General features: G+C 37.8%; 1 long non-coding RNA gene across 1 annotated transcript; it reads left to right on the top strand.

Moving 5' to 3' along the window:
• The first annotated feature begins 123 nt into the window (after positions 1-123).
• On the top strand, positions 124-27995 carry LOC117974608 (uncharacterized). The gene is made up of 3 exons (XR_004664682.3): positions 124-8441; positions 8713-8780; positions 27764-27995. It is a non-coding gene; the product is annotated as an uncharacterized LOC117974608 (long non-coding RNA).

Below are 27995 nucleotides of genomic sequence, written 5' to 3'. Positions count from 1 at the left end.
TTGGTAATTTCATTATAGTTTAAGAGGGATTTTAGCTGCCAGATTTAGTTTAAATTTTATGCAAAAGCCCAGAAGTCCTTGGGCAGTGAACACATTTTCTATAAATCAAATAAATAATTAATGAACAAGAGCTATTTCAGAGAAGCAGAAAACAACAGAATCAGGATCAGATAACTTTTTAATAACACATACTGAGAAACTGTTCATAGAGATTAGAGTCCTAAAGCTGTGTCAGGTATATTCATATACTTGTTAGTCAAATATTGTCATGTAGAAATATCCATGTCAGAGGGAAACATCACTTCAGTCACAGAATTGGTCTTAAGCTCACATAGACAGTGCGAACAACAAAGAGAGATGCTTACATGGGGCAATAGGATGAGGAAATTTGCTTGTTTCTGAACTAATTTTAAACATGATGTGGCAGATATGTGATGAGGAAAATGCTTCCCTGATTAAAAAGAAAATCCTATAAAAGTTGCCAAAAGAACTGGTTAAGACTGAAAATATTGGGTAAGGGCCTCTTTAGCATGTAGTCAGTCTCATCTGTAAAATATAAAGATGTCATTCTGTGTGATTTTAGTTACTATCTATTGACAAATCATAGATTACACCTAGGTTTGACCTTTCTGTTCTCAGCCCACTTATTTGTTTAATTTATTCTCTTTGAAAGCCCTTAGAACCAAAAAAAAAAAAAAAATGTTTTCAAAGGCTTGAAAACAAATGAGTAAACACATGTTCTACTTATCATTTGTCAGACTGAACAAAGCTCTTTGGATGTGCTCAACAGCTTTTGGAGGAAGACAAACACTATCAGTGAAATAAATGAACAATTTCATTGGGATCAGAAAGTTTCAACAGAAGCTATTAATTTTTATGAGCATTAAGTCTGACAAAAATCTATGTATCTGTAGGCTCCCCCCACCATATTAACATCAAGAATAAAGAATCAGGCAATTCAGATGAAAATTGTAGCATATGGTAGGGTCTTTACAATGGTGGGAAGATAGGCCAAAAATTATGTTTGTAAATTTCTGAAATGATTTCCAGAAACGCATTACAGGCTAAGTGCTTTATACAGTATGTATTGTTAGCAGGTGTTGTGAGCACTTTATTTCTTACACACAATGCTGACATTTTACTCCTTTATACTCTTTAAGGGAACAAGCAGCATAATTGGAATTCCTTTGAGAATGATTTGTTAGTTATTTTGGACCTTTACAGGGAGTAAATGGTAAATAAGAGCTGAGTTTTTGGACATTAGTATCTATTGGTTGAGCAGATTATACTGTAAATTTTAAAAAGGAAGGGCAATTTAGGCAATGATACTAACAGCTGCACGGTTATTGTGTAATAGTGGCCCACCTGGGCTGAATTGTGAATTGCAAAACAAAGCTGAATGCTTTCAATTCCATGATGTATTATGCTACAAGGGAAGCTCTCAGCTAAGCAAAGTGTAGAGCTACTGTCAGACCATTCCTCTGCCAAATTACTACTGCACTGAAAAATGACTACAGTGATATCACTTGGTGAGATCATCACAGTCTACTTCTCTTAATGTTTCCATCATTTCTGATCCCAATTTTACATCTCAGTAATTTACTTTCAGTAATGAAGTGTTTTCTCCTCCTTCACTTTGGTAGAGCATATACTACATTAAAAAAAAAACTTATTCAGTTCTTTGAGAATGAAAACACATGCAGTTTCCTCCCTCCATCATGAGCAGTGTAATAACTGAACAATGTCTAAGTAATGAGTTACTTGTTATGATTTATATGTGTAATGTGCAATTATTTTAAACATAGAGGAATGTTCTTATAAGTGGGTTAAACGCAGTGAACATAAGCCTTCTTGTACTTAAGTATTTACTACCTAATGATGTGACTGATTAGCTTTGTTCAAGTTTACTTACAAGGAAAAAGAAAAAAAGATTCCTACATCTCCATCAAGATCGTAACTTTGCATTTCTCTAATTTTCCTCCATACTCTATATTGTTGAAGAGAGTAATGGAGGCTTCTCGAAACATGAATTCATAGAAAAGAAAGGAGTTGAGACATAGGGAAACCATGTGGTCTTGCTGTGAATCATTACAGATATGAGCCAAAGAAAAGTTGGGCATGATATCAAGCATTGTTTTCTTTCCAGGTTTTGCTAAATCTGGCCAAGTTTTACAAACACTTCAGGGGAAGTTCAGAGTTATGCTTTTTATTCCTAGATCTTTCATATGACCCTGAGAAGTCACTTAAGCTTGCAGATGTGCGTGAGATGGATTTTAAGCCACCTTTCAAAATCGATCTGTAATAAAAGATATTCATTTGGATGCTTTCTCTTCGTACACACTCAGACGAATGCATGGAAACAGTGATATTGTATTTTGATGCAAAGAATAATTCAATTTTTAATAAAGCAAACGGCTGCCTGCATAAATCTGTTAATCAGTTTTCTCTTTACTTGTTTTCTTCCAGTAATGTGGTTTCCATTATACATTTCAATTCTGCTTCATTGCTGGTAAGCATCTGTTTTAAAATACAGTTAAAAATCGGTACTCTTGGTCCAATTCCAAGGGGCAAAATCAGCAGGAATAAGTAATCCCACAGCCTTAAGAAGAACCTTCTTAACCATGGAAAGAAAAGCAATAAGTACTAAACTTTGAATAAAAGAGCCATAAATGAGTCTGGAAGCCTCATTTACATTGTAGTGTGCATACCAGCATGATGTCATTATCAATTAGTGTGAGTATTTTCTAACAGCCATCTATTCGGAGTATGTAGTCATTTAGTTTATGGTTATGATTGTGGTGTGTGTGTGTTGGTATCAGAGAGAGAACACTAAAGCAGCAATGTCCATGGAAAGTAGCAATACTGAAAAAATTTATGCCGGTCATGAATCAGTCTTCCTTCATTTAATATTATTTATTGATACGAGGTAGGTAGAGTACCTCAATAATCCATGTGTGTTGAATAGAATAAAAAAATCTAGATGTAATTTAATCTTTCTACTGTATGAGTTAAAGCAATAAATAAATATATGTATATTCTTTTTTTGTCAGTCCTATCACAGTGTAATTTTTTTTCTTTGGGATTTTGGAATGCTATAGGTATTGTTGAGACTAATATTTCATTCTCTGTGTTTTGTCTTGCTCAATCAATTTCATTATGTTTCAAGACTACTGGTGCATGGATTAGTGTAGTCTGAGGTGTGAGGTGAGACTGTTCTCTTGAGTTTCGGGTTTATTCTTTATAACTCTGTGAGAATAAAGGGCATGTGCATGGACATTCATGTAGAGGTGTGCAGCGATTTTGATGAAGCAACTATGGATCCTAGGCCTGGTTTCTTGCTTTTAGACTGTCTTTTAAAATTAAATTTCCTTTATTTCTACTTCCTTCTGTACATACGCTCTGAAATATTCCATAGATTTTTTTAAAAACCTGTTCTTTGTTGCATTTCCACATATAAACTCATCCCAATGATTATGAAATATTTTCTGATTTATGAATTCAGAATACAAATATGATGGCTGACACGAGTGAAAGGTATCCAGGTCATTCATATATTTGTGGATAGTATTTCTCAATGATATTATTGAAAAATATAATGGGGTTATTTGAGAAATGTACATGTTGCTTAAGAAAAAAAAAACGCTAGAAAATGGTGCTTGGTTTACCTGTACAGTAAAGGACAAAATAGTAAACAAACAAAACAAAGCAAAACAAAAAAGCGCAACACCATGTTTCTGGACTCTGCTGTAACCAGGCTTTTTTACCTGAAAGGCTGTATTTTTTTCTGGACAGCGGTATCTATTGGTCTCTGGGCTGTCAGGCTGGGGCTGTGGTGCTTTGCTGTGAGCACGCTGCAGTTTGGTGATCTGTGTAATGTTCTGTGTCTCTGTTAATCACACAATGGAAGGATTGAACTTACTGAATCATTTGCTTTATTACAACTCCAGAAGAGCACTGTAACCGCCTCATGGGAACTTTCTTGGAGGGAGTTATTCTGGTTGCAGTCACTATGTAAATACATCTCTTCAATTCCTGTAAAATGGCATCAAGACATTCTGCTACAACTGAGTTAAAAAGCAAAATAACCCTTTGATAAGCTTTCCTAGTGGAGGTTTTTTATGCTGCATTTAATACTTCATGGTGTTAGCATGCTAAATTGCTGGGGCGGTAATTGAATGAGATAATGTATGTAAGTTCGCACTGGTACAGTGCCTGGGAGATGGTGAGCGCTCAACACATGCTAAATATCTCACAATGATGCTGGCGATCTACTGTCTTCACAGTGCATATTAGGTTTCAAATGGGCATCCACCTAACTGCTTTGTTCGAAAATTTAGATGTGCTCCAGTTTTTCCCAGCACACGAATGTGTATTTTTAAAAAAGCTTATAAACTGTTCCACCTGATTGCATTCTCGCTCTTTCCTATACTTTACCCATCAGAATCCTAACTTGTGTCCTATCCATCTCTCTTGCTCCACCGTCCTCTTTTCTGCATCTTATTATAAACACTCTCATGTTTCCCTCCAAGCCCTGCTCATAAAATCCTTCTTGATCCAGCCTTCTCTTTAAGCAATTAACTTAGGTTTATTCATTCTTTCCTAGCCAAACTTCTCAAAAGATCTGATTCCTTGATGTCACCTCCCAACTCCCGTATAATTTGAAAATAACCAGTGTTTGGCAGAGTGAATATAAAGATACAAAGTGGTCTGTGTAGCATTTAGTGATCAATTGCAAATTGAGTGTGAATGAGGAAAAAGAAGATGCTGCCTCTCTAAGTCATCCTCCCAGTATTTACATTGTGAGCCTGGATGGTTAGTCATTGTCTTACATACTGTGGAGGATGCCGAGAGAGGCAAGGCACGGTGTCTATCTCCAAGCTGCTTATGAACTGCTTGCAGAGAGGACCCCATACATAGCAAGAAAATTGAGAATGAAAAGGAGTGTCAGGTGGGGGGTCCAGGCAATGTACGTTATGGAGTCAAGTGAAACAGGCTCCTTAGTGCTTATTGGAGGCACATTTGAAACTGAGGCGAGTGAGGATCACGAAGACAATGACTCCCGAGGTTAAAAGGCAAACAGACACCCCTTGTTTCGGAGGGGGATAGCGGCAATATTGGAGCTAGGTTTAAAGGTTGGGTCCTTTAAATGTGACAAGGTTGAGGATACAGTTCCAGGTGTGGGAATAGTATGTAAATATGGTGAATGATTTGATACGGTAAAATGTTTTCAGCTGTCAGAGAGGAACAATCTGGTTAAGAAAGAAAATTCTCACGGGAGGGTAGGCAAGTCAACACAAAAGTAGTACCTAATGCTCACGTATTCAATAAATACGTTCCTGGAAAGTGAAATAAAATAAGAATTAATGTATTTTGTTCTTTTAGAAATAACGACAACTGGCTTTCTTGCCAATGAGTGAATGCTAAATCACTAGGTTGTCATTGTGGCCAGTCTTACTTTTACATAAATTAAACAATTGCTTTACCTCTTTCAGCTTTTGTGGGACTCTTATCATTTGCTATGTGAATAATTAACAAATACCAGTTAATACACTTACTGTATTAATAATGGATGCTACCTGAAATAGAGAGTGTTATTGACTTCCTGGATGTTATTTCAATAAATATTTGAATGTGATTAATGTCAGTCCATTTTTTACTCTTAAGTATCTCTAGAAATTATTGAGTTATATGGTACTCTGTGGGGCAAATTTAGGAAGGAATTATATTATGCTTATTAATTACCAGATATTTCACAGGTCCTAAGTCATTTTTAAATTCCACTAAGTTCATTATATTTGTAAGAATAGGGCTGAAAGGGCTCAATTAGCCCCACCTTTCCCAGAATGTGACTTACTCCTCAAAGCCACTCATCAGATTTTACATGGCCAGAGGTTCAATTAATAAAAAACTTTTTCTGTTAATTAGAAATGACCCAAGATACCTGACATTGTTCTTGTGGCTTCCAGTCACCCACAGACTTACTGTGCTTATTTATTGCTTAGTGGCAATATTTTATTGGCAATGTGTCAGTTTGTTAGATTGGGTTATTCTGTGTAATGTTGCAAAATATTCCTTATTTTCTTTTCCTTCTGAAAGTTTGTGTTCCTCTAAAGAGGTTCTGTAGAATAACGTTCCATTAGTAATTTTGAGGGGTGCCACCGGTGGGGTCTAGAGCTATGGGAAGTAGAAGGTGTAAACAGAATGCATTTGCTTGTTTATATACAACCTGGTAGATTTCTAAAGAAAATTGAGTATTATTATGATTGAAAACATTAAATCAAGTCATCAAAGGAATTAAATCAGGTCACAAAAGGAATATCTACTTAATTATCACATACAGTAGATGATTTTAGTCTCCTATTCAAGGACTACACCTGTAACCTCACATAGGGTTGCTGTGAAATCTTCCTTCAACAAGGCTCACTGGACACTAAGAGCTGAAAGGGAAGTTAAGTATTGTTCAGTTCAAATGCTCAACATGACTAATCATCAGGGTTTTAGTCTAATTAAAACCACAGTGAGGCCGGACGCGGTGGCTCACGACTGTAATCCCAGCACTTTGGGAGGCCGAGGCGGGCAGATCACGAGGTCAGGAGATCGAGACCATCCTGGCTAACACGATGAAACCCCGTCTCTACTAAAAATACAAAAAATTAGCCGGGCATGGTGGCGGGTGCCTGTAGTCCCAGCTACTTGGGAGGCTGAGGCAGGAGTATGTCATGAACCCGGGAGGTGGAGCTTGCAGTGAGCCGAGATAGCGCCACTGCACTCCAGCCTGGGGGACAGAGAGAGACTCCGTCTCAAAAAAAAAAAAAAAAAAAAAAACCACAGTGAGATATCAACTCATACCTGTTAGAATGGCTTTTATCAGAATGACGAAAGATAACCAGTGTTGGTGAGGATGTGGAGAAAAGAGGCCCCTTGCACACTGTTGGGGGGAATGTAGTACAGACATTGTGGAAAACACCATGAAGGTTGCTCAAAAAATTAAAGATAGGACTACCATATGATCCAGCAGTCCCTCTACTGGATACATATCCAAAGAAAATGAAATCAGTATCTCAAAAAGATACCTGCACTCCTGTGTTCATTGCAGCATTATTCATAATAGTCAAGATATGGAATTAACCTAAGTGTCCATCAATGAATGAATGGATAAAGAAAATGTGGTATACACACACAGTGGAATACTATTTGTCCTTTCAAACAATGAAATTCAGTCATTTGTGAAACATGGATAAACCTGGAGGACATTATGTTAACTGAAATAAGCCAGGCATGGAAAGATAAATATCACATGATCTCACTTATATGTAAAATCTAAAAAAATTAAACTCATAGAAACAATGAGTAGAATGGTGGTGGGTGGTGGGGAATTGGGGAGACATTGGTCAAAGGATACCAGCTTTCAGTTAGACAAGAAAAATAACTTCAAGAGCTCTATTGTACAACACAGTGACTGTAGTCAATAACAATGTATTGCATGCTTGAAAATAGCTAAGAGAGTAGATTTTAAGTGTTCTTACCATAAAATAAATTTTTGGTAAGAAAGTGTGGTATGTGAAGTGAGGCATATGGCAATTAGTTTGATTTAGCCATTCTACAATGTATATATATTTTGAAACATCACATTATACAACATAAATATATACAACTTCTATTTATCAATTAAAAGATAAATTAGCAAAAAAAAAATTATTATTTAGTTTGCCAGGCTATTTGCCAAGTGAGGAGCCTGAGACCCAGAAGGTAGCTGAATTACCCAGCTTCTTGCATCTAGACCACATCTCTTCCTTGTACCACTCTGCCACTTACATGAGGGCCCTGGATTCTGAAAGTTCTCTGAGATTCTATGGTTCATTATTTTGTTGTGCTTTGGAATCATGTGGTTCTTTATTTTTCTTGTGAGTGCAGGATATATTTCCATAGTAATACAAACTACTTTTTGTAGTTTAGTAAATGAAAAGTATTTACATGCCTGGGTGCGGTGGCTCACGCCTGTAATCCTAGCACTTTGGGAGGCCAAGGCAGGTGGATCACCTGAGGTCAGGAGTTCGAGACCAGCCCGGCCAACATGGCAAAACCCTATCTTTACTAAAAATAAAAAATTAGCCAGGCATGGTGACACATGCCTGTAATCCCAGCTACTTGGGAAGCTGAGGAAGGAGAATCTCTTGAACTCCGGAGATGGAGGTTGCAGTGAGCCAAGATTGCGCCACTGCACTCCAGCCTGTGTGATGGGAGTGAGACTCCATCTCAAAAAAAAAAAAAAAAAAAGAAAGAAAAAAGAAAAAAGAAAAGTATTGACATACATGGAGGATGTAGTAAAATTTCTTTTCATTTACTAAGGTTTGGATACATGGTGGATTCAGAGGCTGAGCTTTGCTGTCTGACCGGCATGGATCCAAGTACTGACCCTGCCACTTCTTCAGTGACATTTGGTAAGTTACTTAACCTAAACCTTAGTTTCTTCATGAGCAAAATAGCATTTGTTTAGTTGTATGAGCATAGTGAGTAGTCAATAAATATTGCCCTGATTATCATTCAATAAATACTTATTAGATTAGTTGAATCTGGAAACAAAATTCAAGGGCTTCACTACCTTTAAAAATGTTTCTCATTCCATATTTTTTAAAAAAGTGATAGTGATAGTATTTAGAGACAAAATTTGTGAATTTGTTCAAGTATGTTCCTTATTGGTGATATTTCTAGATTTATGGACTTCATGACCTATGTGTGCTGAACTTGTCTGAATGACACAGAACAAAAACAACCAAAAGGTAATTTATTGACTTACTGGTGAGTCAGAGGCAGGTCAGAATTCAGGCCAGGTTTGATCCAGAAATTGAAACCATGTTACCAAAGATCCCATTTACTTTCTGACTATCCTCTTTGCCTGCCAAAGTGTCTGCTTCATCCGAGAAAGGCTCACTTTCTGGGAACTGAATGCTTCCTAATTCAAATTAAGCAGTGAAAGAAAATCTCTTTTGGTAGCTCTCAAAGAAGAGTATAGAAATTTATTTTTTAAAGAACTCTCAGAAAAGATCTTCTTGTGTTTCATTGACCCCCACTAGGATCTGGTTGTTATGTCAGAGATTGAATGTGTTAATTGGTTAGCCAGAATCCATTTCTGGTGTGGAGAATAGAGTCAGCTTTTCCTGTACTAAATACTATGTTGGAGAAGCAAGGACACACAAAAGGAAATTAGGGAATGCTTACTCAGAGAGAAGGACAATGGATAAAAGTAGGCCAAAATATGCACTACATATTCCCAAAGCTACTAGTGTGTTCCAAATTTGAGGTCTAGTGTTAGATGTGACCTCAGCTCTCTATTTTATATAACATCGAATTCTTTTCCTGTACACTGATTAAAAGTCATTATGAACATAGTATATTAGCATGGAGGTATTTAAAGAATTACATCTATTTGTACTCAAACTTTCTCAATCTCTTCCCAAAGCAGTGACCCACAGAAGAGTTTGCTATTCTTGGACAGGAGGTCTAGATTAATTATAATAAATATAGCACATTCTGAGCAATTCTGAATCTGGAGTGTGGTATTTGAAGCTTTGAAACCAAAGACAAATTACTGGCATTATTTTGTATTATCATGTAACTGAATTTTCATCTTCAGAAAAAAGTCTTATTAAGCAAGATAGAAATGAGACTGTAATGGATTCATTGGAATCATTTTGGCCAAAACCACATTTTCTACTTTTAGCAAATTACAGCATTATCAACATGTAATCCTTCTTATTTTCCCACATATTATTTAACAAAATATTAGTCAAGTTGGAAATTATCTTTTTGTTGCTATCAAGGAAATGTATGCTCTCAATTCTGGCATCCTTCAAGCATTTACAGATGATACTTCACAAATGTCTGAGGATACAGTGTTTATCCAAGCTGCAGTAGACTAAAAATAATTATGGCTCCAAAGTGGTTTGCATCCCCATGGCGAATATATACCTCACTGACAGGAAAATAATCACAGAACCAAATGATACCAAGTACAACAAAGTGATGCAACCGTAAACTCTCAGAGAACTTTCAGAATACAAAATTATTTTGGACTTTTGTGGTTTTTGAGTGCACCAATGAGTCTCATGATAGTGACTGAGTTCCCTAGAAGAATGCAGTATTTTGGACAGTCTGTTAGTACTTGGAACCATGGATTTTTTTGAGTCAGATGAAAGACACAAATATACCAGAAAACTGCTTTTCCACCCCAAATTTTGTATAGCGTTTTGGGGGTTCATGTACTCCCTAAAGCTCATTTGTAGACCTAAGTAAATATAAACCATTTTTTATCAGAATGCAAAATGCAGCCTTCCTTCCTTGAATTTTAAAATTTAATATCTGGCTTCTTACTGGCAAAGATGTGATTTGAAAGACCTGAGTTCAGTGTTCCCCAAAATATATTTCTAGTAGTTTAATCTAAGAGGAATAAGAACCTAAAAAGGAGTAAGAAAAATGTAGCATCAATGGATTCTTCTAATGCCTTACACATAGTAGGTACAATGAGTCTTATATAAATTAATGAAAAGTCAGTCTTAAAATTATGCAGAGCTAGCAGCTCAATTCCAATGTTATAAAAGCAATAATGGGCAAGTACTTATTAAATGATTCCCGGTTATTTTTGTCATACACAAACTACTTCATTATTGTACAATTTTTAGGCTTCTAAATAAGGTTTTCTTAATATGTGAATTCATTGGAATACACAAAGTAATTAAAGTGCCTGGCTAGTTTCCTTCAATTTTTTTGCCTTTATAACTTCAGTGAAGTGTTATTTTTAAAAAATACATAATATATCATGTTTATGCTGGTACACAAATAATTCCATGAAGATGTTTCTTACATTCTAGATTTTAGAGTTGATTTTACATCTGTCTTTTGATTTTTATAATTGCTAATAAGCTGAGTATTTTCTAAAATCAGTGTTCTCGCTGGAGAGATCCGAAACATCGACTCAAATGACTGAAAAAACACGACTGGTCCTAACACCGAGCAAAACTATGTGGAAAATTTGTAATGATTTGTAAACATTTCACACTTATTATGATTCAGATATGGACTGTGGCCCAGAAAAGATTTGGATTTATTTTGATTGTCCCTGTAATTAGCTCAGCAATGTTTTTCTAAGTTATGATTTCATGCTGACTATTAGAAGTTGCACATTGTTGAGATGCCACATGCAAAGAAGTTATGGGATTATATGGCAATAATTAAACACACTATAAGGTAAATTAATCAGGACTGCAAACCAAGAAAACATGAAGTAAATGTAACATAAATAGACTTAAGAAGGCAAACTGATATCTTGTCTTATGTTTTAGATAAAATTCTAAGCACATAGCCCAATTCAATTTTGTACAAGCAGAGAAAAACTACAGTACTAATGAGAAATATGGACTTTACTACTATATTGTTACCATCAGTGTGGAGATCAAGGGAACATGTGTTGGCCCACATGCTATACTACTGATATCTTTTATTCTGGGATGAGTGACAGCAGGACTGGCTACTAATTTGTGGGGCCCAGTGAAAAATGGAAATGCAGGAGCCCTTGATCACCATTCATTAAGGATTTCAAGATGGCGACCAAAAGTTTTAGACCCAGCATGGGGTTCCACATGATGACCTGTCCTGGTAATAAGAGAAGAAGGGAGTCAGAGAGGTGCTTCTGAATTCCATCTGTCCCTCTCTCCCACTCCTCCTGGGCTCTGCAGAGATGTTCAGACCAAGACCAAGGAAAGAACCAGCTCTCTGTTTGGTACAAGTTTTGAAGGCAAGTAAGATGACAAGGGCTGTTCCTTTCTAAAATCTATCCTCAAGATAGGTTGTGAGGATTAATGAGTTAATATCAGAAATTGCTACAGGGTAAATCTTCACTTGCCTAAAAGAGCATAAAATTTTTATTTTGTCTTTTATGCTTTCTGACAATCCCTTCAGTCTGCCACTAGGCTTTTAGTGGAGCGTGTGGAGAATTTAGGACAAGATGATGAATCTTACTCAAGGGCATCTTGATAGCTTTGCAAACTTAATGCAATAATGTAGGTCTTGGGCCCTGTGTCATGAAGTAAACAAAGACAGCTGAAATTTCAGACAAAAGAGGCTATAGCTCATCTATTATCATTATTTAGGAGACAAATTATGGCAATGAGTATTTTTTTCCCTTAAAATCCCTTTTATTTTTGTATGTCTACTTAATTTTATTTTGAACAACTAGAAAGCTACAGAGATACTCCGTTGAATGTTTAAAGCTGTAATTTATTTTAAACAGTGCGTACAGAATATATTTTGGCCTTGAAAAGTTAAAAAAAAAAAAAGGTAGGTTGTACAACTTGGAAGCTGGGTAAAGCCCCAAATGAAGGCTTTTGGAAGAGCTAGGACAGAAGGAAAGAGGCAGTCTTCTTGGGTTTTGCACAAATGTGAGAGTCCAGAGTCCACATAGGCTCCTGCTCTATTGCCACAGCCTGAGCTGTGCCTTTGGTCTTAGGAGCCACCTGAGGGCATCTACTGTTCTGAGTCACTAAAAAAAAAAAAAAAAAAAGTGCTAATGAGGCATTTAACACTTGTACTGCACTGAGCTAAGAAAGAGGCTGCCTATAAGCAGGGAAAATAGCCAGAGGCAGCCAAAGGTAAGAAAGGAAGGGCAGGGACGCCAGCATACATCTAACAGTTTAGGACAGTAACTGGTTCAACTTTATTTATTTATTTATTTATTTCTGAGATGGACTCTCTCTCTGTCGCCCAGGCTGGAGTGCAGTGGCTCGATCTCAGCTCACTGCAACCTCTGCCTCCTGGGTTCAAGAGATTCTCCTGCCTCAGCCTCCCTAGTAGCTGGGACTACAGGCACATGCCACCACGCCCGCTAATTTTTGTATTTATTTTTATTTTTATTTTTTTAGTAGAGACAGGGTTTCATCATGTTGGCCAGGCTGGTCTCAAACTCCTGACCTCAAGTGATCTCCCTGCCTTGGCCTTCCAAAATGCTGGGATTACAGGTGTGAGCCATCGCGCCTGGCCTGGTTCAACATTTAGACTTGGAGGCTTCTTTTTCTTTTGTCCAGTGCCTGCAAACCAGTTCCTTCCTTCAAGGAGCTTTCAGACTTGCAGTGGAGATCAGGATATCAGTAAGTGTGGAAAATACTGATAACTTTGTGAAGGATTTGAAGAAGATAAGGGAAAGAGAGAGAAAAAGAAAACTTTACTAAGGAAGGTGCTTTCAGGAGTCAAACCTTGAGGGCTATTGGTGGGGAAAATGGGCAGAAATGGGAAGGCAACAGGGACTGTATTCTGAAGAGAATATTATGGAATACCTACTGTGCCTGGGTGGAGCAGAACACTTTTCATATATCTGTCTCCTGCAGTCTTCACAATAGCGCCATGAGACCAACTGCTAATTAGCTTGTTTTTGAGACAAAAAAGGCCTTTATTTCATTAAAGACCCACCCCTGCCTCCCAAAATGGAGCATGATTAAGATCCTTAGAATAGCTAAACACCAAAAAGATTATGGTAACCCCCCTATATAATTCAAAATAAGAATAATTCATAACACAATACATTCATGTGTATGCTAGAATTAAAACATTAGCTTATGTTCTGAGTTTTTCTCATGGCTAAGTCCTGGGTAAGTTAATTGAGTATGAGCCTGCATCAGGTTTGAGTAGCTCTTCAGCTGCTGCACCTTGGTGAGGTGCTCCAAGCTAGCTTACTGTCTGAAACGATACTGCACCCAAGGGTGACAGAGCCAGTAAGTGGCAGAGGAAGGGTTCAAACTTAGGTCGATCTGACTTTTAATAATATGGCTTTTAATAACATGGCTTTCCCAGTGAGCCATGCCTGGGGTGAGTCTAACTCCTGTGTGTCTGCTCACCTCAGGGGGACCTGCTCATCAGTTAGGAGCAGACAAAGAGGTCTTAACAGAACATCTATGAAGAGGTAAAAGGCTTCCTGGGACTCTCTGTAAAACTTTGTCAAAGGGTTTTTCAGTGACATAAACTTCCTCTTATCTATGTTGTATTGTTACATGAGAAAAGCATGCTGCAGAGAAGTATATGTATATATATAGCAGGACCCCATTTTCTCCTAACAAAATGCTCCTATATCTACATTTATAGATGCATAGATGCTGTCATGTTTGTGGGGTTACCTTAGGTACTTGGGGGAGAAAAGGATAAAAAAGCTGGGGAAAAATGATAGGTTCCTAGTGTGATGTAAACGGAACATATGCAATATATCACAGTCAGGCCTCCGACATTGCCACAAATAGGTCATCTTTGAATGTTCCTATGAACATGGTTTCAAGGTAACGTGGTTAAAAGAGAGCACTGGGCTGGGTGCAGTAGCTCACGCCTATAATCCCAGCACTTTGGGAGGCCGAGGTGGGTGGATCACCTGAGGTCAGGGGTTCGAGACCAGCCTGACCAGCGTGGTGAAACCCCCATCTCTACTAAAAATACAAATATTAACCGGGTGTGGTGGCGCACACTTGTAATCCCAGCTACTCAGGAGGCTGAGGCAGGAGAATTGCTTGAATCTGGGAGGTGGAGGTTGCATTTGTGCTATTGCACTCCAGTCTGGGTGACAAGAGCGAAACTCCTTCTCAAAAAACAACAACAACAACAACAAAAAAACCCAACACTGCTTTGTTTAGATGATGGGGATATGAGCAGTTTTGGTCTTGGATTTCTTTTGTTATTTGAGTTTAGTTTTTTCTCTAAGATAAAACAACAAAACAAACAAAAAAAGAACTCCCCAAATCTGTGGACACTTAGTTGTGCCTGTAGGTGTACAGCCAGCAATGACACACCTTGCAGCATGAGAGGCAAATTCACCAGGCCTCTCGACTCCTCTCTGTGCTTCTGTATAACCTTTTTTTTTCTTTATTTTTATATATAACTTTTTTTAAAGACTGGGTCTCACTATGTTGTCTGACTGGCCTTGAACTCCTGGGCTCAAATGATCCTCCGGCCTCAGTCTCCCTCCCAGCAAGTAACTAGAGCAACATGTGCACACCACTGCACCCCGCTCCCCTCTGTGCTTCTAAAGGGGGGCCCACTCTGTTCTCATGGGCCACATGCTGGCAGTGACTGAAAGTCCCTAACCACGCACCCCTCCCTGGAGTCAACAGTAACAAACATAGAGGGAGCCCTCTGGGAAGTTGGTAAACAGCAATGTGCATGACCTGTCTAAAGGGGCAGGCGAGACTCCTCTCTTGGAGGCTGTTGCCTTTCAGGATGGCGAGCCCAGTATCTTCAGATCTTCCAGTTCTTCTCAAAAAGTACAAAATTCAGATTAGAGGTGAGCACTCTTTGTTTTTAATGAGTGGCACTGAATCGGATCTGACAAGATGCTATGCAAGCCAAACTGGATACATTTGCAATCACATGCCATTGTGCCTTGAAGGGGAAAGGGCCTAGTTCAATCCTTTAACAAGAGCTCAGGAAAGTTCAAGTTTATGGCTTTTGGATGGGGTGCCATTTAATGTGGGTGAAGTGGTGGAGTGTGGTCGTTAGGTTGGGGAAAACAGAGTATATATAAGAGATTTCACAAAGTCACACACTGGGGAAGAAGGGTAGCTGTGGTCCCATAAAAAGACATTGTTGATTCTTTTTGCTGATTTTTCAGTTTTGCTAAGTATCTATCTTTTTCCAATTATCTTCTCTGTCTTAGACCAATTGTGAAAGTTGAACTCTGGAGCTCAAACTCTAGGAGTGTCATGCTACTTCCATAAGGAGGGAAGACATTCTCTCTCCAATACACACACACACACACACACACACACACACACACAGAGCCCACACAGCCCACACAGCCCAAGCATGAAGAAACGTGAAATGTTGTTTTTCTCTTTTGATTACTTAAGAGTCAGGGGTAGGAAAGAACTGAAGTAAATACTATAGTGCGTCATCGCATGTTCTGAATTCCAGCATAATTCAAACACCTCCCACTAAGATGTGTCATTCTGCCTCTAGGCAGGACTGTTCTTAAATTGTGCTTGATGTATTTAAATTGTCCTTGACCTGTGGTGTTCATTAAGCCCTCCTGGGAATTAACTGTCCTTAGAAATTCTCAGAAAGTATCTCTCTAGAAAATGAAATTCTCTATCTCCATCAAAAAGATAAAGGTATTGCCTTCACTCTGCTGTATCTTAAAGGGGGAAAAAATGTAGGTTATCATGTAGACAGTAGAATTAAGTCAGTGCCAGCAAGTATTCAAGAGGTATGCCTTATATAGCTCATGACTTAATATCGGCAAAAGCCTCCTCCCCAGTCTGTCTTCAGAAAGGAGGCACGAGAATTCTGGAATATCATACTCTATTAATTTTTAAACAGTGCTGGAAAACTACTGCTTTTAAAACATGGAAATATTAAGAATTGTTCTGTGCCCAAAACAGATATTCTTATTTTAGAAAGTGCTTCTTCACCAACTATCATAACATTCTTTTGCAAAGAGCTAGTTAAAAAGGAGTAAAATCTTTTCTGCATTGCAAGTCTGTCTTCTCTGTTCTGTTTCAAGCCAATAACTCATTTTATGCAGGCACAAACCAAGAATTTTGAAATTTCTGAGTCATCATCAGAATAGCATATTCTCCATGATCCTGAAGGCACGTTTCTTGATAACACTTTGATTACTATATCCCTAGATGGATATCTCTGGTACATTGTCTGTCTAGCAGTCATATATTCCCACCTATTTGTCTTGGTAATTTCAGGCTCCAGAAGAACATATGGGCCATATTCACAACTTCTACCATTTTCAGTGTTTATCTTTATTCCGTCAAATTTCCTAAGAGTTCTTTCCATTTCCCTTCTGTCTCTCTGTTCTCTTCATTTTTTTTTTTCTGCGTGTGCTGATCAGTAATTCATTTTTGTAGAGCTCCAGTTTAAAAGTTTGTGGGATAGGGAAGTTCAGTGTTAAGAAAATGGCAGATCCATAGGCTAAGGTTTTAGTCCTTGCTCTGTCATTGTTTAACATTAATAATTCTTATAGGTCATTTAGCACTCATATGTCTTAGATTCCCCATTTACCAAATGCAGTGACAGCAGTTTCCTCCTACCAGCTTAGCAGGACTATAGTGGCAATGAATAATGTACATGAATTACTTTGAGATTCTTTAGAAAAATCTTGAGTTCTTGACCTTACTCTGCCAACAACTCTGTTTGCAGCCTGTGGAAGTTGCTTTGACTGTTCTTTGCTTTGGCTTCTCCATCTGAACAATCTGAGGGATAATTACTTAATGTACTTTACAGAGATGCCTGAGTCTCCATAGGCAATTGTGATACTTTGAAAATAATTTAAGGCAGTATGGTCCAGCTTCTGGAATAGAAAGAATAGTGCACTATGGCTATCAATGGCCTGTTATGTGTAGACACTTGCGCTTTATGTTAATTACATGATCTCTCATAACCTTTTACCATCTCTGCCACGTGTTTATAATAACCTCTATTTTTCATGCAGATGAGAAAACAGGCTTGGTATGTGAAAAACTAGTCCAAAGCCACAAAACCTAGTAAGAGGCAAAACCAGAATTTGAATCTAGTTTGTTTCATTTTTGAGTGTTTTTCAACTTAAATAAGTTATGGCTGGTATATTTTTATTAATTTTTGTTTTTTGAGACGGAGTTTCGCTCTTGTTGCCCAGGCTGGAGTGCAATGGTGTGATCTTGGCTCACTGCAACCTCTGCCTCCCGGGTTCAAGCAATTCTCCTGCCTCAGCCTCCTGAATAGCCGGGACTATAGGCATGCGCCACCACACCTGGCTAATTTTGTATTTTTAGTAGAGATGGGGTTTCTCCATGTTGGTCAGGCTGGTCTTGAACTCCCAACTTCAGGTGATCCGTCCACCTTGGCCTCCCAAAATGCAGGGATTACAGGCGTGAGCCACCGCACTTGGGCTATTTTTATTAATTTATATGCACTTTGGCATAATTAGCCTTTATTATAAAAATTTTGGAATATATAGAATTTTGATCTAAACTTCTGAATGTCACCTGTTCCTGCATCAAAGACAATGGCAACTTTAGAAATGACTTTTGGGACAAAGTAGCCGAGTATGGTTTCTAATAAGAGTTTAACTACAGATGTCACAAGGAAGTACATACTGTATTAAACCTATAATGACAGAAAGCAGATCATTTATTGCCAGAGACCAGGGTTGGTGGGAGGCAACTTTGGAAACGGAAGAAGGGAACCCTCTGGGTTGATGAAAATAGTCTATATTTTAATTGTGTTTACACAGGTGCATAGATTTGTCAAAACCTGTTTCTCTTCACACTTAAAATGAGAACATCTTACTGTCAATAAATTATACCTCAATAGACTTGGTTTATAAATTACAGACATTATCATTCAATTGCCATCTGATCAGGCAAGTGACTTAACTGTTCTGTTTCATATTCCCTCTGTGTACACAGGGATACTGACTGTACCCACCTCAAAAATTGGGGGAAGTATTCAATAAGGTAATCCATCTAGAGAGCTTACCCTCATATTTGTCCATAGCAGGCACTCAACACATGCTTATTCAGCAAAAATATGTATCAGACACTATTCTCAGCAGTAAATAAGACAAAATTCCTGCCCTCACTGGGCTTATATTTTAGACTGGGGGAGGCAGACAGTAAGCAGCAGGGAGACAAAGAAATGACCGAGATACCATCAAACAGCAGTGAGGGCTGTGAAGCCAGGCAAGCGGGGATGCAATAATGCCTGAGGATGGTGACCATTTCTCTGAGTGGTCCTTGTGAGGAAGTGTCTTTTCCAATGAGACCCAGATAGTATCAAGGAGACAACCACAGGGAAATCAGGCTAGTATTCCAGGCAGAGGGAACAGAATGTGGAAAGGACCCAAGGTAGGAGCCAGGCTCTGTTCAAGGAACCAGGTGCCAGAAGTAAGAGGAATAAGAAGTGAGTTTGGAAAACACAGCAGCAGGACAACTCAGCTCATCTACGCAATGGGGGGATGATGGAGATCTGATGGGAAGTAGTGAATCTAAGACATAAGTGTGTTAAATGACCTATAAGAATTATTAACCTTAATGGGAAGGATGTGATCTGATTTACATTTAAACGAATTTCTTTGGCTGCTGCATAAGGTATGGATTCTAAAAGTGTGAGAGAAGAAGCCGGGAGACAAGGAAAGAAATAATGCTGCATGCATGGCCTAGGGTAGTAGGAATAGAGACAGTGAGAGGTGGCCAGATTTGGAATCTATTTTGAAGTAGAGAAAATAGGAATGCCAACAGTTTTGATGTGGCAAAGGATAAGGAAATTTTTTTTTGGCTTGAACAACTAGGTGTAATATTGTTGCTATTTACTGGCTTGACATTCACTGATTATATTTTAATAATTTTTACTGAAAAGCCATTTAGTGAGCTATTAGGCATTATATCATAAAGTGTTTCTGGGCTAACTACTGATATAAAGTGTGTGTGTGCTAAGTATTATTTTGGGGTCAAACCCTTAGCTTTAGATTTTAAGCTCCCTATTTGTAAACCAAATGGCTGTGCTGGAACCATTTCTGAAATCAGAAGGGCAATTGTGATTGTATGTGAGCGTGCATGTGTAAGTGTGAATGTGTGTGTATGTGCAGTGTGTTATTGAGGCTCCAGAGTTCTGCTTTCAAGAGTGACATTGGAAGGTAGAGCCTAGAATTTCTTACCAGTAGGGGTTTTGAAGTTACCCCTTGCTCACTTCACTTGTACTTTTCTACAACTCTGCATAATCTTTATGGATTTTGCCCAACTGTGGTTCTCTCATTATTGCTGTATGTTTCTAAAGCAATGAGAATTCTACCAGTCATCCCCAGTATCTCTGGATTGACAAGTGGGCAAATGTCTAGGAGATTCCTCTAGTTTCCTGTCCTAGCTTAGAGATCTGTGGTTGAAGCTTAATTGTAGCACTTTGGTGGACAGGTTCCAAGACAACATCACAGTAGTTGATGAGTACAGCTTTCCCTCACACCTTTACTTTCTTCCTCACAGATTATTATTCTTGCTTCCCTCTGCTTGGGTCTCCTCTTGAAAAGCCACTGGAAGTTTTACTCAGTGTGAAGGACTGCTCTGGGATAAATCATTGAACCATGTTTCCCAGGGGAAAACTGATAGCAGGTGGAAGCTTTAATTCAATAATAATAATAGTTAATAATAAGTAAACAGTCGTTGCAGGCTGTTGAGCACATTCTACCTGCCAGTGCTTTACAGGAATTCTCTTTCTTAATCCTTCTAGCAAACTCAAAAGTTCTCTTGTGCAAACTTGTAAAGCATTTTTTTTTCTTACTTCTAATAGTGGGTTACACAGGCACAGAGAGTAAGGTAATTTGCCTAAGGCCACAAAGCCAGTAAGTGACAGAATTGAGACTTAAACTTGGGTCTGTATGGATCCACATTCCAAATTTATAACTACTAAGCTATCAGACCTCAATCCATCTCAACTGTTGAATATGGTATGCTATAACAAGATTTCCTAGAATCTTGGCTGGTATTTTATTGGCTGCATATTAAATCAACTACTGTGATGCTGATTGTGGAGCTTAGAGAACAGTAACACGAACATGGTGGCTACTGCCCTCATTAAAAGCCAGATTTTCGGTGTTGCTTATATGGATGCCTCCACTTATATGGATGCATCTTTTTGTTATGTTTTTGGCCTCCCATCAAGGCATGGAAAATAGCATCACCTTCATATCCAGATTTAAAATTTCCTGATTTTATGTGGACCAGTATATATTTTCTTAAGTGCACTTTTAACCCCTTTGTATTAATTCACTAAAAATCTGTTCACTAATATAATGATTAATACATTATTAATCATGAAATTTTATATGCCTCAAAATCTCAGTCAGACCAAATACTTACAATACTTCCTGTCCCTATATGAGGAAATTCAGATATGTGACATTCAGCAAGTTAGTTCAAATGTTGGCATTGATGACTGACAAAAAGCACAAGGACTATTTTTCAGATTCAGGTTGCTTTAAGTTCTGGCCAGAACATGTGAACGGAAACAACACACACGAGAGGGAGGGTGAGAGAGAGAGAGAGAGAGAGATAGAGAGAGAAGAAACACAGACAGAATGTATTCACATGATATTTCTGGCCTGTTTAAAAGGAGGAAATACTGGAAATATGTTTGAAAGCATGATCTCATGGGATTTCAATGCCACTTTAGAGGAATGAAGTATTTGGTTTATATACATAATCAAACATTGGGAGCTGGCACTAGAACCAGCCCAAACAAAACCTGCAACTCTTCCATTGCTACTTGCAAACTTTATTTGCTGGAATTGGAAACCCAAAACTATTCACCCTCTTATGACAATTTATTATTCAGAGACTATGTCTTTATGTGACTTAGATGTACTTCATTTGAGTGATGGAAAAATGGAGGTCTGAATCACAGAATACTAACAAAGCGATGCAGATGAATCTATTAAAGTATATCTCCTCACTGTTTTGTTTTTGACTTTCAATTGGCACTTTTTCTTGCCTCTCAGCTTTGAAACTTGAGAATAAAATGCCTCTGGAAACAAAGCAAAGCAAGCTGGAGTGTGTGTGTTATACAGAATACTGAGAGAGATCTTTGTGCTGTTCACAGCTACAGCTGTCACCGATTTTTCATCTACAGTAAGGTCAGCCAGACAAAAAGACCCAAGACAACACATTCAGTAGCGTCTTTGTTCCCATCTCAGCCTAAAAGAGATAACTTCTTGTGGTGATTTCCAATTATGGCCATAGTGATTTTTCAGCATATTATTGGTTTGGATTAATTGTTGGTCATATGGGAGAGTCCTTTTAAGCTTCTAAAATAAAACAAATGTAGCCTCTGTTAATGATGTTAACCCCAAAGCTTCAGAGATAAATTCCCTAACTTTCCATGCTGGAACCTCCACTTTGTTTTGTGGGGAAAGGGATTCATTATTAATTCAAAATGAATTTTAATCATAAAGAACCTACTCTGTTATTCAGTGTTTGATGATATAAATTATTATTGAGATCCTTTCTCCACTTTGCTCTGTTTTCCTTCTGAAATTTTTCTCCATCCTTTTTCCCCTCCAATGGCTAAATAGGATCAATCTTCTACTTATTAGGTACTTAAGGAACAGTTAGTAAACTAAGGTTTAAGGATTATTCAACTATCAGTGAAATCCATCTTCTAATTATTTATGGCTATTACAATGTAAAATTTTTGCACGCGTCTTCTTTCCATTTATATTAAGCATAATAGAAGGTAAATTTTAAAAAGGCAAGGAACTTTTATTCCTAGTCTTCCATTTTTTTATTTCAAAGATATGATTTGGAAATAATTTTCCTCTTTCTTGAAACGTTTGATATATAAGATGTTTATTTTTGAGGATTAAACAGAATCAAGAGTACCAACTTAATTTGTCCGGTAGGGCTTCTCTTTTTTTTAATGTTGAACTTCAGCTTGAATGGAGATCAGTGTCTTCTCTGTTTTCTTCCCAAGAGATTGTCTGATGTTCTGTCTGCTTCCAGAACATTCAATTTTATAAAAAATTCCAAGAGAAGGAATTTCACCTGTACCAGCACCTGTGTGAAACAGCATTTTCCTTGTGTTACTCTTTACCTTTCTCTGTTACTCATGTGGCTGTATACTGAATAGAAAGAGGTAACACAAGCCTTCACAGACCTCAAAATCTATAATTAAGAACTGTATCTGACAAGGTTTTTTTTTCCTACTGACAAATAAGTGACACTTTTAAAAAGAATATTACAGGAAGAGTGTTAAAAAAAAAAGGCAAAAGGGCAAAAATTGTTTCCTCTTCTTCGTGGCAGAACACAGAGAGGTGAGTCTTTTTTTTTTTTTTTTTTTTTTTTGGTAAGTCCTTACAATGAGTACACTGTTGACTTGGCATGCAGATCAAAAGACTGACAGATTTAATTCATGTTTCTATGCTATACAAACAATGACATGTACAACCCAATCTGGGCTGCTTTCAGCAAGTAATTGAAGGTAGTGCAAACACAGACTTTAAAAGATCAGTGGTGCACAACTGAACTGTTTGACAGAAAGAGATCCGACAGCGCATATTCTTTTTACTGTTTCGCTGAGATTCCTCTTTGCCTGCCCTCTGCCCTGCCCTTACCCTCCTGGAATTAATAGCGACTGATAGCCCGTGCATTGTGTCAACGGAAATGGACACACACGCGCTGTGTATTAACTCCCTTGTCTGCTGCTGGGTGAAGAGATAAGCTGTGAGAGTGCACAAGAATAGTCTGAAGACGTCTGGAAGTTAACCATGAGAAATCAATGTTTGCATAAGCTGCCATTACACAGGCGGTACTTTTGCTCTATAATGGGGATGGTCTGGGTAATAAGGTAATAAATTCATCCACAAATATATAAAGGATGACCCTGCAAGATTTCGACATGACATTTTCTGTGGATCTAACTTGGTTGGAAAATACAGGAAGCATTTTTCTCCAGTAATTTGTGTACTTGATGTATTTTTTTTTTCAAATTGCATGGTACCAGCAATTTGGTTTTTAAATACAATAGTCTTTGAAAAGTACTGAAGAAAATGAATAGAAAATCATCAGCATCATAGCAAATTATCCCAGGTCAACACATAATGCCTTCATTTTCTAGATGTCTCAATTTAGGCGGCTACTTTGGGCATTTTTGTGTAAGGATGCTTATAAGTATTCCATATTTAATAATACATTTTCTGTTGCATGTTACCGTAGGCTAACATCATTGTATGTGTATCTTCCACATTAAGATTTCACAAGAAATGGATTTAAAACAATGTAGTCAGAGGCAGTGTTTTTGCCTAAATGTTTCAGATGAATTATTTGTTCAAAATTTTTGCCTTTACTTTAGGGTCATAGATAATTTCTTATGATTCCTCCTCAATTATAAAACAATCATTGCTTTATACAAAAAAGTTTTAAAATGTGGTTTCCAAGTTTTTTTAATGCCCAGAGTTTGAACATTTGGAAGTTATTTATCCCATAATAATTAATTGGCAAATCTGTTTAAGAATAGTTGGTCTTGCTTGTGACTGCCTTAAAAAGATTTACATAAACAATGCTAGCTCAGTGTAGAAAAAATTAGAACTTTTAAATAAGCAGAAACAACAAAAAGAAAATATCTATTAATACAATACTTTTATCCCAGAATAATTATTATTATAATTTGAGTCATATCCTTTCAAACTTATATGCCCATTCTTTTAGGAAATAAATAGGAAGCTTGAGTCATTAATCATTTTGGGTATATACATAAAATTTAATGGTTTTTTTGTTTTGTTTTGTTTTGTTTTTTGTTTTTGAGACAAGGCCTCACTCTGTTGCCCAGGCTGGAATGCAGTGGCACTATCTGCAATGTCCTCCTTCCAGGCTCAAGTGTTCTCCTGCCTTAGCCTCCTGAGTAGCTGGGATTACAGGCACGTGCCACTACTGTCCGGCTAATTTTTGTATTTTTAGTAGAGACGGGGTTTCACCATGTTGGTCAGGCTGGTCTTGAACTCCTGACCTCAAGTGATCCTCCCACCTCGGCCTCCCAAAGTGCTGGGATTACAGGGGTGAGCCACCACACCTGGTCAAAATTTAATGTTTTTTTTCTCCCATGGAGTTGTGCAGAGTGCTTTGCCTGATTCATCTTTTTCTCTACATCGAGTTTCTTTTGTGGATTTCTTAGAATCTAGAGTTTTTGAGTAGGAAGGATCAGCCTATGCAGGTCTGTTATAAGGTGGGAAATAGTTAAGTAATATTTTCTGAATCACATGGGCTGATTAGTGGCAGGGAGAGAAACTGATAAAGATAAGTGATTCCTAAAAATCTGAGCACAAAAGTGAAATATTTAAGAACTATGAATGTGAGGGACAGCCAAAGAAATTGGGCAGGCTTAGTCTGGAGAAAGAGCTTAAGAGAAATTTAATTGTCTTTTTATTAGAATGGTTACCATGTGGAAATCTTTGTGTCTTAGTAGTAGCTGCTATAATCAAAATACCATAGATTGGGTGGCTTAAACAACCAAAGTTTATTTATCACAGTTCTGGAGCCTGGAAGTTGCAGATCAGGGGGCCAGCATGGTTGAGTTCTTGGGGAAGATCCTCTTTCAGGTTTACAGTTGGCCAACTTGTTTCCTTATTTGGTAAAGTGGGGTGGGTGGGGAGAAAGAGGGAGAGAAAACGAGGGAAATGGAGGGGGTCAAGGGAGAGGGACAGGGAGGGAGAGAGAGCACAAACTCTAGTCTTTTCTTATAAGGACACTAATCTCATCATGAGGGTTCCACTGTCATGACCTAATTACCTACCAAGGGCCCCATCTCCAAATACGATACCATATCATCACATTGGAGGTAAGGGTTTCAACATATGAATTGTGGCAAACACAAACATTCAGTCTATAACAAGTGCTGCAGAAGAAAGAAAAATAAAACTAGAATACAGGTTGGAAAGTACCACAAGGAGACTTGAGATCCTATTGACAAAGAAGAAGGGATCAGCAATTAGAAATTTTTCACAGCAGTATCAGCTGCATTTAAAGTACTGAACTCTTAGTCATTGAAGGTAACTGGGGGATGCAGAAGAGCTATCAGTCAGGGTTGCTGGATGTGGGTTCGCTGCATGGGGAAGAAAGTTAGACTATGTGAGAAACCTTCTTCTTCTTCAGAACCATATTTCCTTCATGCCAGGCAGTCCAAAGGGCCCAACACTATAAGAATAAGGTTGCATGTATACACCATGCTGAAACCTAAATGGCAACTGCATAAAAACTATGAGCAGCAACAAAATCAGTTCTGGTTTATATGGTTGTTTGAATAAAACTTCCAATTATCAAAATATCAGCAGCTCATTTGCTATGCCAGATGTAAGACATAATTTTAATTCTAGAAACATAGAATTTACAATCTTCAAAGTAATCAATAGGAATTGGAGTTTTTACTTCAGTGGTATGGATTCCATATCTCACCTCAAAATGGATGGCATGAGAAAACCTAAGAAAACAGGGACCAATGTGTAACACATTTCATTAAGTGAACTGTGTTCGTTTCTTTTTGTGCAAAATCTAATCAGTCTGCATATGAAAGCATTGCAATAGCATAGTCTAGAAGCAAGCAAATATAAATCACCACTTTGGCAACCAACCAAACCAGCAGGGAACAAACTATAGAGATAATTCTTAGGTAGTAGAATAATCGCATAACCCACATGACTTTATGTTATTCCAGAGACAGAAAAAGGTTCAGCATTATTCCTAAATACTGTGCAATATCTGATAATTGTAAATCAGGATGTCACAAAGAGAAGGTGAGATGATCATTGTAAATCAGGATGTCACAAAGAGAAGAAAAGAGCTATAGCTAGAGACAGATGCTCCAATTAGCAAGATATCCACTTCCAAATTATTATGTTTTCAAATAAATTCTGACATGCAATTTTGGAACATTGGAAAATAATACTAAACCAGCCTGAGTAGAAACAGGAAGTAAATCTTGGCAGAACTGTATGCCTTCAGCTTATTACCAATAATTCATTGCATCGTTGAGTAGGGGGTGGTGCACAGAATGATTTTCAAAACCAGTCTTTAACTTGAGATGGTTTTCCCAAACTTGGAGTTATAAATTGAAACTTGCAAAGTCAGAAAAAAAAATCCTGTTATTACTAAATCAGGTAGTTCATCTGGATAGTTTAAATTGATCTGTAAGGACCCTCATGTTCCAAAGTACCAAATACAGCTGAAAAGTCTTATGAGCTTAATTTTACCCTTTGGTCCATGGTATGCATCATTACACATCTCAGAAAATCTGTACTGATCTTACTTGCAGGCATAAAGTTCTGTTTTATTTTCAGTAAGTCCATTCATACCATATAGTTGTGACCAATGTACATCCATAAAAATATTAACCCCACTTCCACCCCCCACAACCACTAATACATAAAAACCAGTTTTTTCATAGAGAAGAGGACATGAGATGTGTGTGTTGAGTTCAGAAAGCTACTTTCTTAATAGTAGGGGAAAGAAGAGAAGGGCAGTGTGATCCACAGGTGACCTATGTCAGAATCAGCCGTATGCTTCCTACTAAACAAAGCAGCTTCTAGGCCCATCCCAGCCCTATGAAATCGGATTCTGTGTGGGTTGCAGTAGCATTTAAAATATGCTCACTAGGGATTTTATTGCATTAACACTTGTGTATCATTGGCTTAAGGAGAAGTGTTAGGGTTCTTTTCTCCAGCACTCTCCACAACCTAGAGAATTTGTGGGTGCTGTAGAATCGGTATTAAGGAATGAGTACTGGAAATAAAAAATAAAATAAGGCCAAGGGAGATGAGATGAGGAAGAAAAACATGAAGAATGACAAGTTTGAAGATCAAATAATTTGAAGTCTGAATGTCTGAGTACAGACTAATGTATGATATATGTAGACATAAGCTATTGAAATCAAAAGCAATGGTTGGGGGATAGAGTGAGAGAAGGATATAAAATGGCTGTGTACTTAAGCTGTCATTTATGTCAGCCTATTGCCTGTCATTGGAAATAACCTGAGAACTCCCTTTGTATAACACAGTGATGAATCTTGGAAATTCTTACAAGCATGTTTAAGTGCCATTTGAAACTCAGCTGAATCTTTTCTCTTTGAGTTAAGTTGATACAGCTGTTGCCAATGTGATGCCAGTAATGATGTCTTATGCCAGGCAGTATTCTAAACCCATTAGATATATTATTTCAATTAATCTTTACAATACGTTTCTCCAGTAAATGCTGTTAATCTTCTTATTTTACAGATAAAGACACTGAGGCCCAGAGAAGTTGAATACTTTTTCAAAGTTTCAGTTACTTGGCAGCAGAACTAGGCTTTAAACATCGAATACTGACTTCAGAGCCCATGCTTTAAGCGAGGATGCTATTCTGCCTCAAACTCTGGGACTACATTATATAGCAGGGGCCAGCAAATGTGTTCTGTGAAAGGCCAGATAGTAAATATTTTAGGTTTTGTGGGCCATAAAATCTCTGCCA

The sequence above is a fragment of the Pan paniscus genome, chromosome 8 (assembly GCF_029289425.2).
Source record: "Pan paniscus chromosome 8, NHGRI_mPanPan1-v2.0_pri, whole genome shotgun sequence".
Classification (NCBI taxonomy): Eukaryota; Metazoa; Chordata; class Mammalia; order Primates; family Hominidae; genus Pan; species Pan paniscus.
Note: the sequence above shows the minus strand (reverse complement) of the source record. Positions and strands in the feature narration are given on the sequence as shown.